General features: G+C 40.6%; 1 protein-coding gene across 4 annotated transcripts in view; it reads right to left on the reverse strand.

Moving 5' to 3' along the window:
- Nucleotides 1–16,870, reverse strand: part of LOC147021652 (forkhead box protein F1-like) — a 141,480-nt gene that overhangs the window by 6,710 nt on the left and 117,900 nt on the right. Inside the window, exon 1 of one of the 4 annotated variants that reach the window (XM_085891838.1) lies at nucleotides 7,119–7,242. The exons of the other annotated variants lie outside the window; for them this stretch is intronic. The gene's annotated coding sequence lies outside the window, so the exon portion shown is untranslated. Of the gene's footprint in view, nucleotides 1–7,118; nucleotides 7,243–16,870 lie in introns of those variants that run through there. 4 annotated transcript variants of the gene reach the window in all.

Consider the following 16,870-nt stretch of genomic DNA (forward strand, 5'->3'; position numbering starts at 1 on the left):
ACCCACGGTTGCACAGAATGTGACAGCCCCAGGCAGCGATGGTGTACACAAAATGTCCACCGTTTGCGACAACTGGGCAACTTTACAAGTACAACATGACGTCATGTGCAGACATTTGTTCAAACGTTTTTGCCATGTACGTACGCACTTGATTGGTCTGCTACAATTTAGTTATACTGTCGTAAAACCTTCAAATACTTTTAGTATTCATATGCAGTGCTGACTCCCACAAAATAATGTGTCATTTATATACTCCTCGTGTGGATGACAATCAATGCGAGTAATCCCAAGTTCTGATCTCGACACGGTATTTCGATACTGAAGTCCTCATCTCGATGCAGAGTTTCGATACTGAAGTCCTCATCTCGATACAGTATTTCGATACTGAAGTCCTCATCTTGATAGAGTATTTCGATACAGAAGTCCTCATCTCGATGCAGAGTTTTGAGACAGAAGTCCTCATCTCGATACAGTATTTCGATACTGAAGTCCTCATCTTGATACAGTATTTCGATACTGAAGTCATCTCGATGCAGAGTTTTGATACAGAAGTCCTCATGTCGATACAGTATTTCGATACTGAAGTCCTCATCTTGATACAGTATTTCGATACTGAAGTCATCTCGATGCAGAGTTTTGATACAGAAGTCCTCATGTCGATGCAGTATTTCGATACTGAAGTCCTCATCTCGATGCAGAGTTTTGAGACAGAAGTCCTCATCTCGATTCAGTATTTTGAGACAGAAGTCCTCATCTCGATACAGAGTTTCTAAACTGAAGTCCCCATCTCGATACAGTATTTTGACACTGAAGTCCTCATCTCGACACAGTATTTCGATACTGAAGTCCTCATCTCGATGCAGAGTTTTGATACAGAAGTCCTCATCTCGATTCAGTATTTTGAGACAGAAGTCCTCATCTCGATACAGAGTTTCTAAACTGAAGTCCTCATCTCGATACAGTATTTTGACACTGAAGTCCTCATCTCGATACAGAGTTTCTAAACTGAAGTCCCCATCTCGATACAGTATTTTGACACTGAAGTCCTCATCTCGATACAGAGTTTCTAAACTGAAGTCCTCATCTCGATGCAGCATTCTGACACTGAAGTCCTCATCTCGAGACCGTATTTCGATCCTGAAGTCGTCATCTCGATACAAGTATCTGACATCATCGGAAACAGGCAGAGTTTTCACTTATTTTCCATTTAATACCCCCCACTCACATCCGATCATCGATGATATTTGTCCATTTCGCTCCGTTTTTCCATCGGTCCGCCCGTCGCGCCCGTTTCCAGCAGATAAAAACAAACCATGTTCGAACACATCAAATCCAATGCGGGTTAACTCGCACATTCCAAATGTCGTGCAACATAAATATTAAAACATCGCGCCATCCGGGTAATAATTAAGGTCCTTGCGAATGAGCGTTGTTTATACTGCCATTTGCATCATCCTTTATCGGTACAAAATGGTCCGTGGATTTGACCGTTTAAACGGTGCTCGTCGTGACCTTTTCCGAGTCCCACATTTCCATGCATGTCGAACGGCCCTGGGTGCTCAGTGTGCGCAGTCAAGTGTCCGCAGGGATGTCCTCCACTGTATATAACGATTTGTAAATCAACGATATATCATCCCGTGTGTCGGACGCTTCGAGTGTGCACATATATAGCAGGATAGATATATATATATATATATATATATATATATATATATATATATATATATATATATATATATATATATATATATATATATATATATATTTGAAGTCGAGGCAACAATTTAGATTTACATCATTTTGGACACTTTCACATCAATGGCTTAACGACTTTGCCTCCGATTGGAAAACTCGTGGGAAAGTAAAACTCATGTCTCGTCTCATTTTATACCCGATGTTTTTGACTCATTTTCTACAATAATGTGTTACTTTAAGGGAACCCTTCCTTGCGTTTCCATATTATAGGGTAACATTTACATCGTCAGCTGAGAGCGCCATACGTCGTACCCAGCGAAGTGCACGCGGTCCCTTATGGGACCAAATGACACGTGTACGTCGGAATGTCGCAATATGTATCGACTGTAAACGGCGCACTCAGTTCAATAAAACACTGCATGTGACGTCACACAAGCATGATGTATTCATGTTTTCACGCCATTGTATACACATATACGAACATGGTGTCGGCATGTTATAAAACCATCCCACCTAAACACAGGCACGTGATGTATACATGTATTGTTATAACGCCATTGTATACACATATACGAACATGGTGTAGGCATGTTATAAAACCAACCCACGTAAACACAGGCACGTGATGTATACATGTATTGTTATAACGCCATTGTATAAATATATACGAGCATGGTGTAGGCATGTTATAAAACAATCATACCTACACACAGGCACGTGATGTATACATGTATTGTTATAACGCTATTGTATTCATATATACGAGCATGGTGTAGGCATGTTATAAAACCATCATACCGACACACAGGCACGTGATGTATACATGTATTGTTATAACGCCATTGTATTCATATATACGAGCATGGTGTAGGCATGTTATAAAACAATCCTACCTACACACAGGCACGTGATGTATACATGTATTGTTATAACGCCATTGTATACACATATACGAACATGGTGTAGGCATGTTATAAAACAATCATACCTACACACAGGCACGTGATGTATACATGTATTGTTATAACGCTATTGTATTCATATATACGAGCATGGTGTAGGCATGTTATAAAACCATCATACCGACACACAGGCACGTGATGTATACATGTATTGTTATAACGCCATTGTATTCATATATACGAGCATGGTGTAGGCATGTTATAAAACAATCCTACCTACACACAGGCACGTGATGTATACATGTATTGTTATAACGCCATTGTATTCATATATACGAGCATGGTGTAGGCATGTTATAAAACCATAATACTGACACACAGGCACGTGATGTATACATGTATTGTTATAATGCCATTGTATACATATATACGAGCATGGTGTAGGTATGTTATAAAACCATCCTACCTACACATAGGCACGTGATGTATACAGGTATTGTTATAACGCCATTGTATAGATATATACGAGCATGGTGTAGGCATGTTATAAAACCATCCTACCTACACACAGGCACGTGATGTATACATGTATTGTTATAATGCCATTGTATACATATATATATATATATATATATATATATATATATATATATATATATGAGCATGGTGTAGGCATGTTATAAAACCATCATACCGACACACAGGCACATGATGTATACATGTATTGTTATAACGCCATTGTATACATATATACGAGCATGGTGTAGGGATGTTATAAAACAATCCTACCTACACACAGGCACGTGATGTATACATGTATTGTTATAACGCCATTGTATTCATATATACGAGGATGGTGTAGGCATGTTATAAAACCATCCTACTTACACACAGGCACGTAATGTATACATGTATTGTTATAACGCCATTGTGTACACATTGATACGACCAGACTCAGTGGTGTCATGGTTCGAGCTTCCACCTCGGAGGTCAGTGGTTCGAATCCTGGCCGAGTCATACACCAATTAAGACCTAATACGTTTTGTATTTTTAAGTCTACCTTTACTTTCCCCGCAAATAGGTACGTCTTGCTTCCTTGCATAATGCTCAGCATTTAAAAGGCTCGATAGAGCACGGACAAACAATGTTGGGAAGGCGATGGCAAGATCACTCAGTTTAACCCTCGCCAAGAAACTTCTTCGCAGCATCAATGCTCTGTGAACAGAATGAATGGGACTGGTACATCAAATCAAAAAACTACACAAACGAGCATGATGTACACATGTTATAACACTCTCATACACACAGGCATGATGTAAACATGTTATAACACTATCATACACACAGGCATGATGTAAACATGTTATCACACTATCATACACACAGGCATGATGTAAACATGTTATAACACTCTCATACACACAGGCATGATGTAAACATGTTATAACACTATCATACACACAGGTATTATGTAAACATGTTATCACACTATCATACACACAGGCATTATGTAAACATGTTATAACGCTCTCATACACACAGGCATGATGTAAACATGTTATAACACTATCATACACACAGGCATGATGTAAACATGTTATAACACTCTCATACACACAGGCATGATGTAAACATGTTATAACACTATCATACACACAGGTATTATGTAAACATGTTATCACACTATCATACACACAGGCATTATGTAAACATGTTATAACGCTCTCATACACACAGGCATGATGTAAACACGTTATAACACTATCATACACACAGGTATTATGTAAACATATTACAATACTATCATACACACAGGCATGATGTAAACATGTAATAACACTATCATACACACAGGCATGATGTAAACATGTTATAACACTATCACACACAGGTATTATGTAAACATGTTATCACACTATCATACACACAGGCATGATGTAAACATGTTATAACACTCATACACACAGGTATTATGTAAACATATTACAACACTATCATACACACAGGCATGATGTAAACATGTAATAACACTATCATACACACAGGTATTATGTAAACATGTTATCACACTATCATACACACAGGCATGATGTAAACATGTTATAACACTATCGTGTGCAACACATAAAAGCACCTCTATTACGTGCACGACACATCATCATCATCAAATAAGTATTTTCAGAACAAAACAACGAGAATACTTCGCAACCTAATAATATAGCATTATTACTGGTAATTATCGTAACAACAATAAGCAGTGGTGCAGGAATCGATTGTTAATTATCAGGGAAAAATTAAAGGAATACTATTTGGAGGACTTCCACAATGAGCATGAATTGGTAACTAAAACTAGTCCATGTAAATAGGTAACTATAACTCTTCCATGTAAATAGGTAACTATAACTAGTCCATGTAAATCGGTAACTATAACTAATCCGTGTAAATTGTTCACTATAATTGAACTGTGTAAATAGGTAACTGTAACTAGTCCATGTAAATAGGTAACTATAACTTGTCTTTGTAAATTGTTAACTATAACTGATCTATGTAAATAGGTAACGATAACAAGTCCATGTAAATAGGTATCTATAACTCATCCGTGTAAATTGGTAACAACAACTAGTCCGTGTCCTGGCACGTGAAGCATTTCAAGTTAACGAATCGGTTACTTGTCTGAATTTTTTTAATGCAAACATTTTAACCCTTTCACTGAAACAATCATCTTTATTGTATACATCTTCCCCATTACATGGTGGAATACAAACTAATTGATCGAAGCCCGTTCACTAGGTGGTAATTGCACGTTTGTCGTGATCCTATCTTTTTGAAAATAGTTCTTCATTCATTCCCCAAATCCCATGAGCAAACACCACGGACGGAGAAAGGTCGTTGCACAGTCTTGAATGAGTCAACGTGAAGGTCGATCGGTAAGTTGGTGGTAGAACGAAGAAGTTGCAAGTTGAGAAGTACATTTTCAATTGAAAAATGCAGCAAAACGACATGTTGAATCGATCTGTTCAATAGTTTATTAAATCACAGGATAATTATTTTGCAAACGTCAGGCTAATCATTGTCGTTCAACAAATGATGTGGATTTGTCGTTCGTTTATTTATTTTTTTAACTGATAAATGTACATTGTACCCGTGTTTCGTATGCACTGATTGTGTCGTGCAGCTTCAGTGTCTATCTAAAACTGATTTTAAAATGTAACGAGGAAGCATCTCAAAATGCAAAGCCCATATCCGCGTCCGCTTTGTACTTGAACTAAACTCGATGAAAAAACTAAAAAATGTAAAATTTATTAATTAGCATTCTCCATATTCTCAAAATAAGTTTTTTGGGGAGAATTTGATGACAAATGCTCAAATGGTGAAAAGAAAAAACCAACAACAAAAAAACTAATGGTTGGACAGACACACTGAAGCCGGATGGTAAATAAATAAAGAAACACAGAAACGATTACAAAACCCGGTCATCTCTTGCTGCGCAGCGGTGGACGCAGCGGAAGGACTGGTAAGGTCTATCTCTACTCACTGTGACTTTGCCCTTTGACCCAATTATTTTCTAATATAAATAAAGGTTTGCTGAAAATTTAATGACATAAGCTCAAATGGTACAAAAGTAAATGTAAGATGCTGTTTGCATTCATCTTAGCCCTCAGGAGATGGAATGGCTTATAAGTTGATAACACATTATGACAACGATAACGGAACTTCACATCGGAAATGCTGGATTTGTACCATCTCTGCCTCCACCATCTACCCACCCACCACCTTCCGCACTTTTCCGAAAACATCTTCAATGTACAAGCTGTACCCTATACGTACACTTGACATTGTGGAAAAATGTTCCTCTCAGTATACAAAAACGTACTGATAACTATATACACACCCGGACAACGACGTGTACCATCGTGGGGTAAATAAGGTTTTGTATTTTACCTGCAACGACACACGTGAATAATCGGGGGTATTAAGGTGAATCCATTATAATATGTAACCTCATGCAATATTTACCAGGGCCTTTGCAAATGTTCTCAGAATGAGATTATACCATAATTGAAAAAGTTTGAATTGTTCAGCATATGATGAAAACAAAGATATATATATATATATATATATATATATATATATATATATATATATATATATATATATATATATATATATATATATATATATATATATATATATATATATATATATATATATATATATATATATACATATATATATATATATATATATATATATATATATATATATATATCACTATCATGTCACTATATGGGGTATATATCCCCGAACGGGAGCAGCCGAAAGAAAAAGAAGATATGTATATATGTTTATGTGTATATATATATATATATATATATATATATATATATATATATATATATATATATATATATATATATATATATATATATATATATATATATACAGAGAGTTCGTAACAAAAAACATTTACTTCCTAATTATATGTTTGCTCGTTAATTGGGAAATTAAAGGTGCTATTACTTGGGACTATGGAGAGCATCTCTGCATGATGTTCGTAACAGTCAAACTGGCCGCGCACATGTACACATCACGTGACGACATCTCGTGCAGTTATTTTCCTGTCTCGTGTCGAAGGCTTTACCAGGACAAACACATGCATCATCTACAACAAAAAAAATTCACATATTAATGCACGTACAAACATTTTCTGTTGTCCGTGCAAATGATGGAGTACACAAACGTGTTTTTTATTGAGCTTCTACTCAGAGAACATTGCAAATTACTAATCAGACGTGGGGATGTAAGTGGACCCCAAGATGGTGGACCTAAATAGAGGGTTTTTTAGGTGTGATCGATGAGCCTGTTCATTGACGAGGAGCTCCACACATGACGGTGCAAAACAGCTCCTCACGAGGAGCAGGAACTGCTCTGCCCTCCTCCAACAGTGCCTTTACTTTCACTGCCCCCAAACCCTTAGCTGGTCCCACCCTCCTCCAATGGTGCCTTTACTTTCCCCGCCCCCCTTTAGCTGGCGCCGCCTCCTCGCCCTAAAGCTCAAGCCATCTCCCCCACCGGCCCGAGCCCCAGGCGATGTGAGAAATGGACCACCCACGCTGGGGCCGCAGCTCGAGCCGCCACTTCCTGCGCCTCTCTACGGCCACTACAGCCCCCGTGGGGACACCCTGCCCAGCCGACCTTTCCCGACAGGACAAAACAGACCCACCCACCCCTCAAACATAATTCGACCATCATTGACTTTCTTATCTTTCCATACTATTCTCACCTCTCTCAACCTTAGTCTACCATACCATCTTGGCTGGACTCCCTGGTACGTGGTACTGGTTCCTCGGTTTTTCTTTCATGGTTCCTGGGTAATTATGGAGAGTCTGATTCAGTTGCCGTACTTAATCGTGCAACCTTGGAATAACGTTGGGCGTTGTTTAATCTCGTAAATGTTCTTCAGTAAATGATCCGTAGTGAAGGCAAATGGAGGGGGCTTCATTGAAGAAATATGTACTGGGGTTCCTCCCAGTTTCTTGTGCATGGGGCTTGCAGGAATAGCTTAGAGGTCATACCTTTGAGCTGTCTCGCCTGGGTTTGAATGTCGACCAAGCTTAAGAAATCACCCTGGTGTTCCACGTCCAGGAAGAAGCATCGATGTGTGGTCCATTAGAGGAACGAATGAGGCCAGAGGACCCGTCAGGCAGCACTGGTCGTTGGTGGATGCTAAAGATCTCACGGTGCCTTTTGCGAAGAGTCGGCGAATTATCACCAACACCCCGAAGGGGTCTTGTCCTCCGATGGACCACACACACATCGACGCCCCCACAAACAACAATGTTGTCTGTGGGGGTCTCGTCAAGGGGTGGTATGTGTTGATGTTGTGTGTTTCTCACCCAAGAACCACCTTCGCCCACTTCCACCCCCACCCCAGAAAGAAAGAAAAAAAAAAACTGACAAAAAACATTTTGCATTATTTCTTTTTATATACAGTATATATTTAAATTGGTCTGGTGTTGATGTGCCGCAGGCATGATGGGCCCAATGGTCTCCCTCCTCTTATGTATCCTTTTGGTGTACCCTGAACAAATGACAAATTCCTGCCACCTCAGTCGAACGTCAGGTCTGGCCAGCCGGTTCCTGAATGACTTGGGCTGGAGGGTTCCCCCCCAGCCCCCCCACCCCAGTCGACCCCACAAGATGTGAATAATTGGGGCCGTTCAAGAAAAAAGTCGTTCGTTTACATAAACGAACGACTTTAAGCATCCACACGCTTAATCACAGTAATTATGCTACACCTTATTGGCTTATTTTAATACTCAGACATGAAATGTAAATTTGACACAATGTAAACAATAACAGCCTTTACACCTTTAACTTACGCAAATCTACACCAAGGAAAGACAGATAAACCCACAGTTTGATAGGTTCACGGCCTCGCCATCTGCAGATAGACGTTAATGTTCACATAAAAAAAGATTTTACATCATTCATGCCTCTCCAGCGGTGCTGTTTCGACAATGCTGTAATTTTATAGAGGGAGGCTTTTATGAACTTTAAATTTAGACTTGGCATCGAAATGTTTCAGGAAGAAGATTAAATAATACACCAACTTCAATGAGATCACCTTGGAAAGAAACTATATGGTCAGCCTCAAATTAGACCAGTGTATTCGGAACGAGCCCAAGACAATAGTAGAAGTCTTTATGGCAATAATCAGACTTTTTGGTAAAGAATGTTTTTACAAGATACCGGCTACTCTTCAAAGAGAGTATTATGTATGTATATATAAGCTGGAAGTCTTTGGCTTGTGATGCAAACCCACTCCATGTAAATTAACGGTTTGGCTGTTTCGCTTAATTTACTGTATGGCCACAGTTTATAAACTAGAAAGGGCACTGGGTAGAGCGCATACCTCCGCCACAGAATGCCTGATCCAGTGGAACACATCGGACCCAATACATTTTTGAAATATTATGCGATATTCTATATCGTTTTGGCCCTTTCTCTCAATGGTGAAGAATCACTTTTTTAAAAGTCTCGTATTCGAATTTTCGCCAAAATTGAATCAATTGGTCCTTTTCACACACTCAACTTGTCCACAAAGTTTCTGCAGAATCCATCCATAACCTTTTGAGATATTGTGCTATATATAGTTTTTGGCTATCTCTCTCAATAGGGAAGAATCACTTTAAAAATCTCATATCTGGATGCAGATTCAGATCTTCACCAAAATTAAGCGTTGCTTTCCTTAATCAGTCACCTACACACAAAAAATTCAGAATGATTGCTTGAAAACTGTGGCCAAAATTCGTGCGACAGATAGATAAATGCTACAGACCAACATACTTGGCAAAAAATTTTTTTCGCCAAGTAACAAGATGTTGTGCATAGCATCATACTTGCAAAATCCATTAAACAAATTTGACCTTTAAAATAATTGGTGGTTGAATTCATTGACCAACTTTGCAAACCCTCTTCAAATTTCAAGTCAATCGGATGAAAATTGACGATTTTAGAAATTCCACCTGATTTTGACCTTTGGCCTATGTTGACTTTTTGGCTCATGTTGATCTCAAAAATACTTATTCATTGAATTCAGTGACCTGATATGCAAGCTATCTTCAAATTTCAAGTCCATTGGATGAAAAATGAGGATTTTAGAAATTCCACCTGGTTTTTACCTTTGGCCGATGTTGACCTTTTGGCCTATGTTGACCTCAAAAATAATTTTTGGTGGGTGAATTCAGTGCTATGAAAAATAAATCCTCTTCAAATGTTTAGTCAATCAGATGAAAATTGAGGATTGTAGAAGTTTGACAAAGTTGTTGACCTTTGGCCTCGGTTGACATTTTGACCTCAAAAACAATCGGCTTTTTGCTTATGACAAACTCTACCATGTGGTGAAGTTTCATGAAGTTCGGTTTAAAATTGCGACCTTTCGGCAATCGACATACAAGCAAACAGACAGACAGACTGGTGTTGTCTGTCAATAATTTTATGTTGCACTTCTGGATATAAGTACCAAACTTGGCAGGTGGTTAGATATGATCATCTATCTATAATTCCAGCAATGTGTGTGTGTGTGTGTGTGTGTGTGTGTGTGTGTGTGTGTGTGTGTGTGTGTGTGTGTGTGTGTGTGTGTGTGTGTGTGTGTGTGTGTGTGTGTGTGTCTGTATGCGACCGCAGTTTCTCGACGACCGCCGGTCCGATCGGATTGAAACTTGCCAGGAATATTGCTGGGGACCTGCGGATGTGCCTTTTCATGGTTTGATATTAATCAGACGAGCGGTTCCCAAGTTATGGCCATTTATCTGTCGACCAATGACAAGACACGGTGCTATGACATCACGAATTACGTCACAATTAATATTTATATATTTATTTATTTTTGCACGATTGACGGTCCGATCTGATTGAAACTTGCCAGGAATATTGCTGGGGCCCCGTGGATGTGCCTTTTCGAGGTTTGAGAGAGAGAGGCTGCACATACTGGCACACACCTACGGGCCCGTATGAGTAATTAAATAAATTTAATCGAGAAGGTGAGCCAATCAAAAAATGCCTTATTTTTAAATTAATCTCACTGTAAATTATGAGTGGAGTTCTCTCCTTTTTGTGGTGGAGGAATGGGGGGCACCCAGAAAATGCTTCAGATTTCAATAGAGGAAGCGCACTTTCTCGAACAAAATAGAGGTCAAAAGTTTGTTTTTCGGCGGGATTTGAATGCAATGAAATGATTTTCGACGATTTGGATTCGATATTGATCCTGTTATGGGGGAAGATTTATCACAGGTGAGTGATTTTATCTGTTGGACTAAAAAAACAAAGTGATTATTTGAGAGCTTTTAGCCGAAATATGGCAAATTCATGCACGTTCTTTTTCGATCGGTACACACGACACAGCACAGTCATCCGATGCGATGTCAGTGGCATTTTTTGATTGGGGGACTGCAGTGCCGCAGTGGATGATGGTGGTTGAGAATGGGGGACTGCAGTGGATGATGGTGGTTGGCTGGGGGACTGCAATGGATGATGGTGGTTGGCTGGGGGACTGCGGTGGATGCTGGTGGTTGGCTGGGGGACTGCGGTGGATGCTGGTGGTTGGCTGGGGGACTGCGGTGGATGCTGGTGGTTAGCTGGGGCTCTGCGGTGGATGATGGTGGTAGAAAGAAGACTGAGGTGGATGGTGGTAGTCAGTGCGGCACTAGGATAAATGATGGTCGTCAGTGGAGGATTGGGGTCTATGATAAGCTTTAGAATGAACATAGTACATATTGTGTAGTACATGACATGCCTACCATATTGTGTTTGGGCTATACTGAAGAAATTACTTCTTACACTTCCAGATTCCGAGTCTCGTCACTGACATCCAATGGAAGAAGTGCATCATCTGCCAACGGAAAACGTCTGAGTCTCTCAAATGCCCCACAAAGGACAGACTAGGTCAAGACGCTGCCAAGAAAACCTACATGAATTTCCTCCAAAATGTTGGCGAGTTCAGGAAACTGCAATGCTTGTCCTGCAACGTTAGATTCGACCTCGATGATCTGTCTGCTTTCGTCGAGAATGGAGCATCGTGGCACAAAACGTGCTACCTCAAGTTCAACAACACCAAGCTGGACAGGGAACGAAACAGGCCGCACAAGAGACCAGCGACACGGTGTGCAACTGGTGATCCAGAACCAAGCAGGCCTAAACACCAGCGCATTGCAACAGATGTCTGTTTTTTCTGCTTGAACGGTGGAACACTGAGTAATTTCAGTGCGATGGAGGCGGACAGGAGAGTGAGAATGATCGCCGCTGAGTTAGCAGATGATAGTTTGCACAGCAGACTGTCTGGAGGCGGGGATTTAATAGCAATGGATGGGAAGTACTACACTGCCTGCCTGGTAAACCTCAATAACCGGTACCGGTCACATCTAAGGAAGAAACCTCCTACCGTGGACATTGACCAGTGCATGGGTGAAAGCGCAGCGTTCGTCGAGCTAATAGATCACATATATACCTCATCAGCGTCCGGTACTGAAATATTCAAGTTGTCAGAATTACATAGCCTGCACACTACTCGTCTGAGCAACCAAGGTATTTCAACGTACGTCCACCGAACCAGAATTAAGGACGGATCCTGGAACACCTTCCTGACTGCACTGAACAGTCTGATGGCAAGAATGTCTTGTTGATATTCGACCAATATATGAAGGTACTGTTGCAGGATGCAGTGAAAGTCCGGAACTTCACCGATGTGAAGTGAAAGTGACTTTTTGTCTCATTCAATCGAAGTCCACTGTTTTGGGTGCATACTTTTGTGTATGGGCTTGAAAATGTGTTTGACCTCGTTTTTGGACACAGTTTCTATTTGGAATTTCCATTAAAAAATATTTTGTGGCGATTTTTCGGAAAAGGTATTCTACATATCACAAAGGAACCTGTTTTATATGGAAGGATTTACTTAAACCGAGGAAATTCCGAGTGAACCAAAAATGTTCGGTTAGTGTGTAAAACGCAAAATTAGTTCATTTCATGTTATTTTTTATGGTAATAAGAGAATACAAAGGGAAAAAAATAGGAAAAATAGGAAAATAAAAAAGTAATTTCCCGAGTGATGATGTAATCCAGAATCAAATTTTCTGATTTTATTTTTCAAAAATAAAAATTTTACTGATTTTAAAAGGCCGTTAGTGGATGATTAGTAAACCGCGTGTACCCATGGGGGCAGTGTGGTTATGGAAAATTTGAACTGCGGAAGGATTTCATAGGAATTTAGTCTACGCAATAGTATTTCAATTAAATTACTTCTTGTGGATACAGTACACAAATTACTGTAACTTTCCCATTTATCAACCGATTTTCAAATTTTTGGTGCCTATTTCTGCGGAAAGACATGTTCTGTAACGCTACTATAATTTATCCATTATATCGTTAAGTCGGATTTTGAGCGTCGCCTCACGTCCTGATATGGCGAGTTTGGCGGACATCTTGGAAAATAGCGGCCAAGGGGTCATCTGGGGTCAGTTTCAGTGTCATATTTTCGGAATCCTCGAGCTCGATTTAGTGGGGTTTGACCTAATCAGAAATATGATTTTCATTCATTTGTGCGAGTTATGATGGTTCGAAAGTGAGTTTGGCGGCCATCTTGGAAAATGGCAAATTTTCGATTGGCTCCCCTTCTAGATTTATTTATTATGATCATATCTCACCACCTGCCAAGTTTGGTGCTTATATCCGGAAGTGTACAATATTATGTTAATAGCGATAGTAACGGACCTCACTAAACGTTTTGTGAGGCATCGCTCTCCCCACCTCCTCCCCTTCCTCGCTCTTCTCCCCTTCCTAGCATCCCTTTCTTCACCCACTCCTTTCTTCCCCTCCCTCCTATCCCCTCTCCTCCCTTCCCCTCCATCCTCTCCCTCCCCTCCCCTCTCTCTCCCTCTCCCTTTCACACCCCTATCAGCGAAGTGACAGGTTGTATTTGCTAGTACTAAATAAATGAGCAAGTTCATAAAACACCTAAACCATGCAGTCTTGAGAAAAGGACATGGAGCTTTCTTTTTTTTTTGTACACAGGCAAGGCTTGTGGAAGAATGAGAACACTGAATGCATCATAATGCAACAGAACAAAATGAATAGTGGATAAAGATAGGAAACACCAACAGTAGAGTTGAATAACAAAACAGAGGGAGACTTGCACAAATAATAGGTGTGCGGAGGATTGAGGGGTAGGAGAGGATTCACGGGGTGGACATGATGAATACAGAAGAAAAGTCTCAGGAATGAAAAACTGCAAATTTGGAAGGTGTACTTGAGGTGGGGAGTTGGGTTAATAGGGGGAGAAAAGATCATGGTTTTGCATGGAGGATAATCTCATATGGAGGTGAACAGCTGTGTTGAAGACTTGAATGGAAGAATGAGATTGAAGATAATGTGGTAGATGGCTCCACAGGCAGGAAAAAAAAGAGAAACAAATGAGTGGAAGTGAGGACTGCATGTACCCAGTAGAAACTTGGGGTGGGGGGCAAAGCACAGAATGAATATAGAGGGTGCAAGACCAGGAAGGAGGTGGTAAAAGACAAATATCCCACTAACCTGTCTGTGATGTGAAAGTGACAGGCCCATAGACTCAGCTTCATCACGGGAGATTCTGATAAACTTGAAGGCCTTGATTTCAAACTGGCCAAGGTGTGGTACAGGATTTCCAGCCCATTGGGGAGAGGAGTAATCTATGAAGCTGTGGATGAAGGCCTTGTAGGTGGATCGGAATTCAGGTGTGCCAAGGAAGGTGTATGACAAAGTATGAATGCCCATTCTGGGGCTGGCTTTGGCGGCCAACCTTCAAACATTGTTTGTCAAAGAAAGATAATGGCTGATAGTGAGAACCAGGAGTTTGAGTGACTGAAATTTCCTCAAGAGGATTGTTAAGAAAGTAGAGAGGAGAGTTTGGGAGAGAAATAGTGAGAGTGTGAGATTTGTTGGGATTGAAAGACATTCCAAGTGTTTGACCAGCTTGTGATTTTGTAAAGGTATGAAGAGAGGGAAGAGGTTGCAACATGCATGTCTAAAGGATGAGGGATGTCACGGCAGAGGGTGGAATTACTAGCAAATAGAAAAAGAGGATTTTCCAGAGTCAGGGAGGTTGTTTATGAAGATCAGGAACAGGACTGGACCTGGAACACATCCTTGGGGCACTCCAGCCTTGACAGGGAGAGGAGATGAAGGGATTCCGTTGAGTGCTTCACATTGGCTGCGAGAGTAGAGGAAGTCAATAAACCAAGAGTGGAGTTGGCCTTGGATGCCATAGACAGAGAGTTTGGAGAGCAAGGTGGGATGCCAGATTGTATTGAAAGCATGAGATACAGTATATCTTGAAAGACGGCCTTGATCTCATGTCTGATATTGAGGACTTCCACCCATTGTTAGGAGAGTCGAGGCAGCATGTCCAAGGTAGAGTGACCTGGTCTGAATCCAAATTGGTGATCTGAGATGAGGTTGTTGGAGAAATGCAAGGATTTCATATCAACTGCCATGATGGATTCCATGACCTTGTTGATGATTGGAAGAAACTGATAGGTCTGTTGTTAAAGGGATACATGTTTGCACCTTTTTATTGTAATGCAGTGATGTTGGCTGATTGTCAAGCAGATGGAAGATGAGCTTGGGCAAATGACAGGGTGAAAATAGCAGAAAGAGGAAGCGCAAGAGAGGCAGAGCTGTCTTTTAGGACACATGAGCTGATGCCGCCCAGTCCAGCTGCAGAATCAGAGTTGAGGGTTGCCAGAAACTTGTCCACCTTTTCAGGTGCAAAAGACAGAGTCTCGAAGCAGTTGGATATGCCTGGGAAGGATGGGAAAACGAGTGAGGGGTTGGGGACACAATATTTTAAAGCAAACAGAATTGAGGCATTTGGCCTTCTCACAAGTGGAGTCATCTGCGGTGCCATAACTGCCTTTTAAAGAGTGGGAATGGATGGATGGGGAGCCTACTCAGGAGACAGACTTTGTAAGGCACCACCAGGTTTAAGAGGAGACAGACCAGTTTTAAAATCCATTCTTGAGGTTGTACAGATGTTGTTTTCTGACTCTCCTGAGTTGGACACACACTTGTGGAATTTGTGGGAAAGCGCTGACATTGCCTTTGGTCAGATTTGCTTTCCAGGAAGAGAGAGCAAGTTGTTTCAGAGCAACTGCCTCACCACAGGATTCCGTGTAACCTGGGTGGGAAGATGTGAAGAATAACTGAAGACGAGATGGGATGGATCTGTGCATAAGAGATCAGGTTTCTATTGAAGAATTTCCAGGCTGAGTTAATATCAGGGGCAGTAAGTATGGGAGACTAGTCTTGAAGAAAGATGGCTGCTTGCAGTCCCTGTCAGTCTGCCTGAGTGAACCTCCAGACTTGCCTGCACTAAGGCAGCTTTCTGAGAATTGCCAGAGATGTTGACTTTCACAAGTACATGATCAGGTGAACTAATTGGAGCAGAGGAAGAGCAGGAGGCATTTGCAGAGAAGTTAGTCATCACCAAGTCCAGAAGGGAGGATTTGCCATTTGGAGAAATCCGGGTGGGAAAGTTCACAGATTGATTCAGTCCCATGGAATCATAGAAATCTTTTGCTGAAGTGCCATGGCTGGTAAAAGAGGTACCACGGCCCAGCCAATTTGCATAGTAACAATTGAAATCATCCCATATGAGGAAGAGAGAGTTGGGATGAGTGGTTTAAAGTTAGTCTATATTTATTGTCTGAGAAAGATGTAGATGGAGTTGTCAGTGTTTAGAG

Source organism: Eptatretus burgeri, chromosome 8 (genome assembly GCF_056783735.1).
Source record: "Eptatretus burgeri isolate ZD-2024b chromosome 8, Ebu_testis_v1, whole genome shotgun sequence".
Taxonomy (NCBI): Eukaryota; Metazoa; Chordata; class Myxini; order Myxiniformes; family Myxinidae; genus Eptatretus; species Eptatretus burgeri.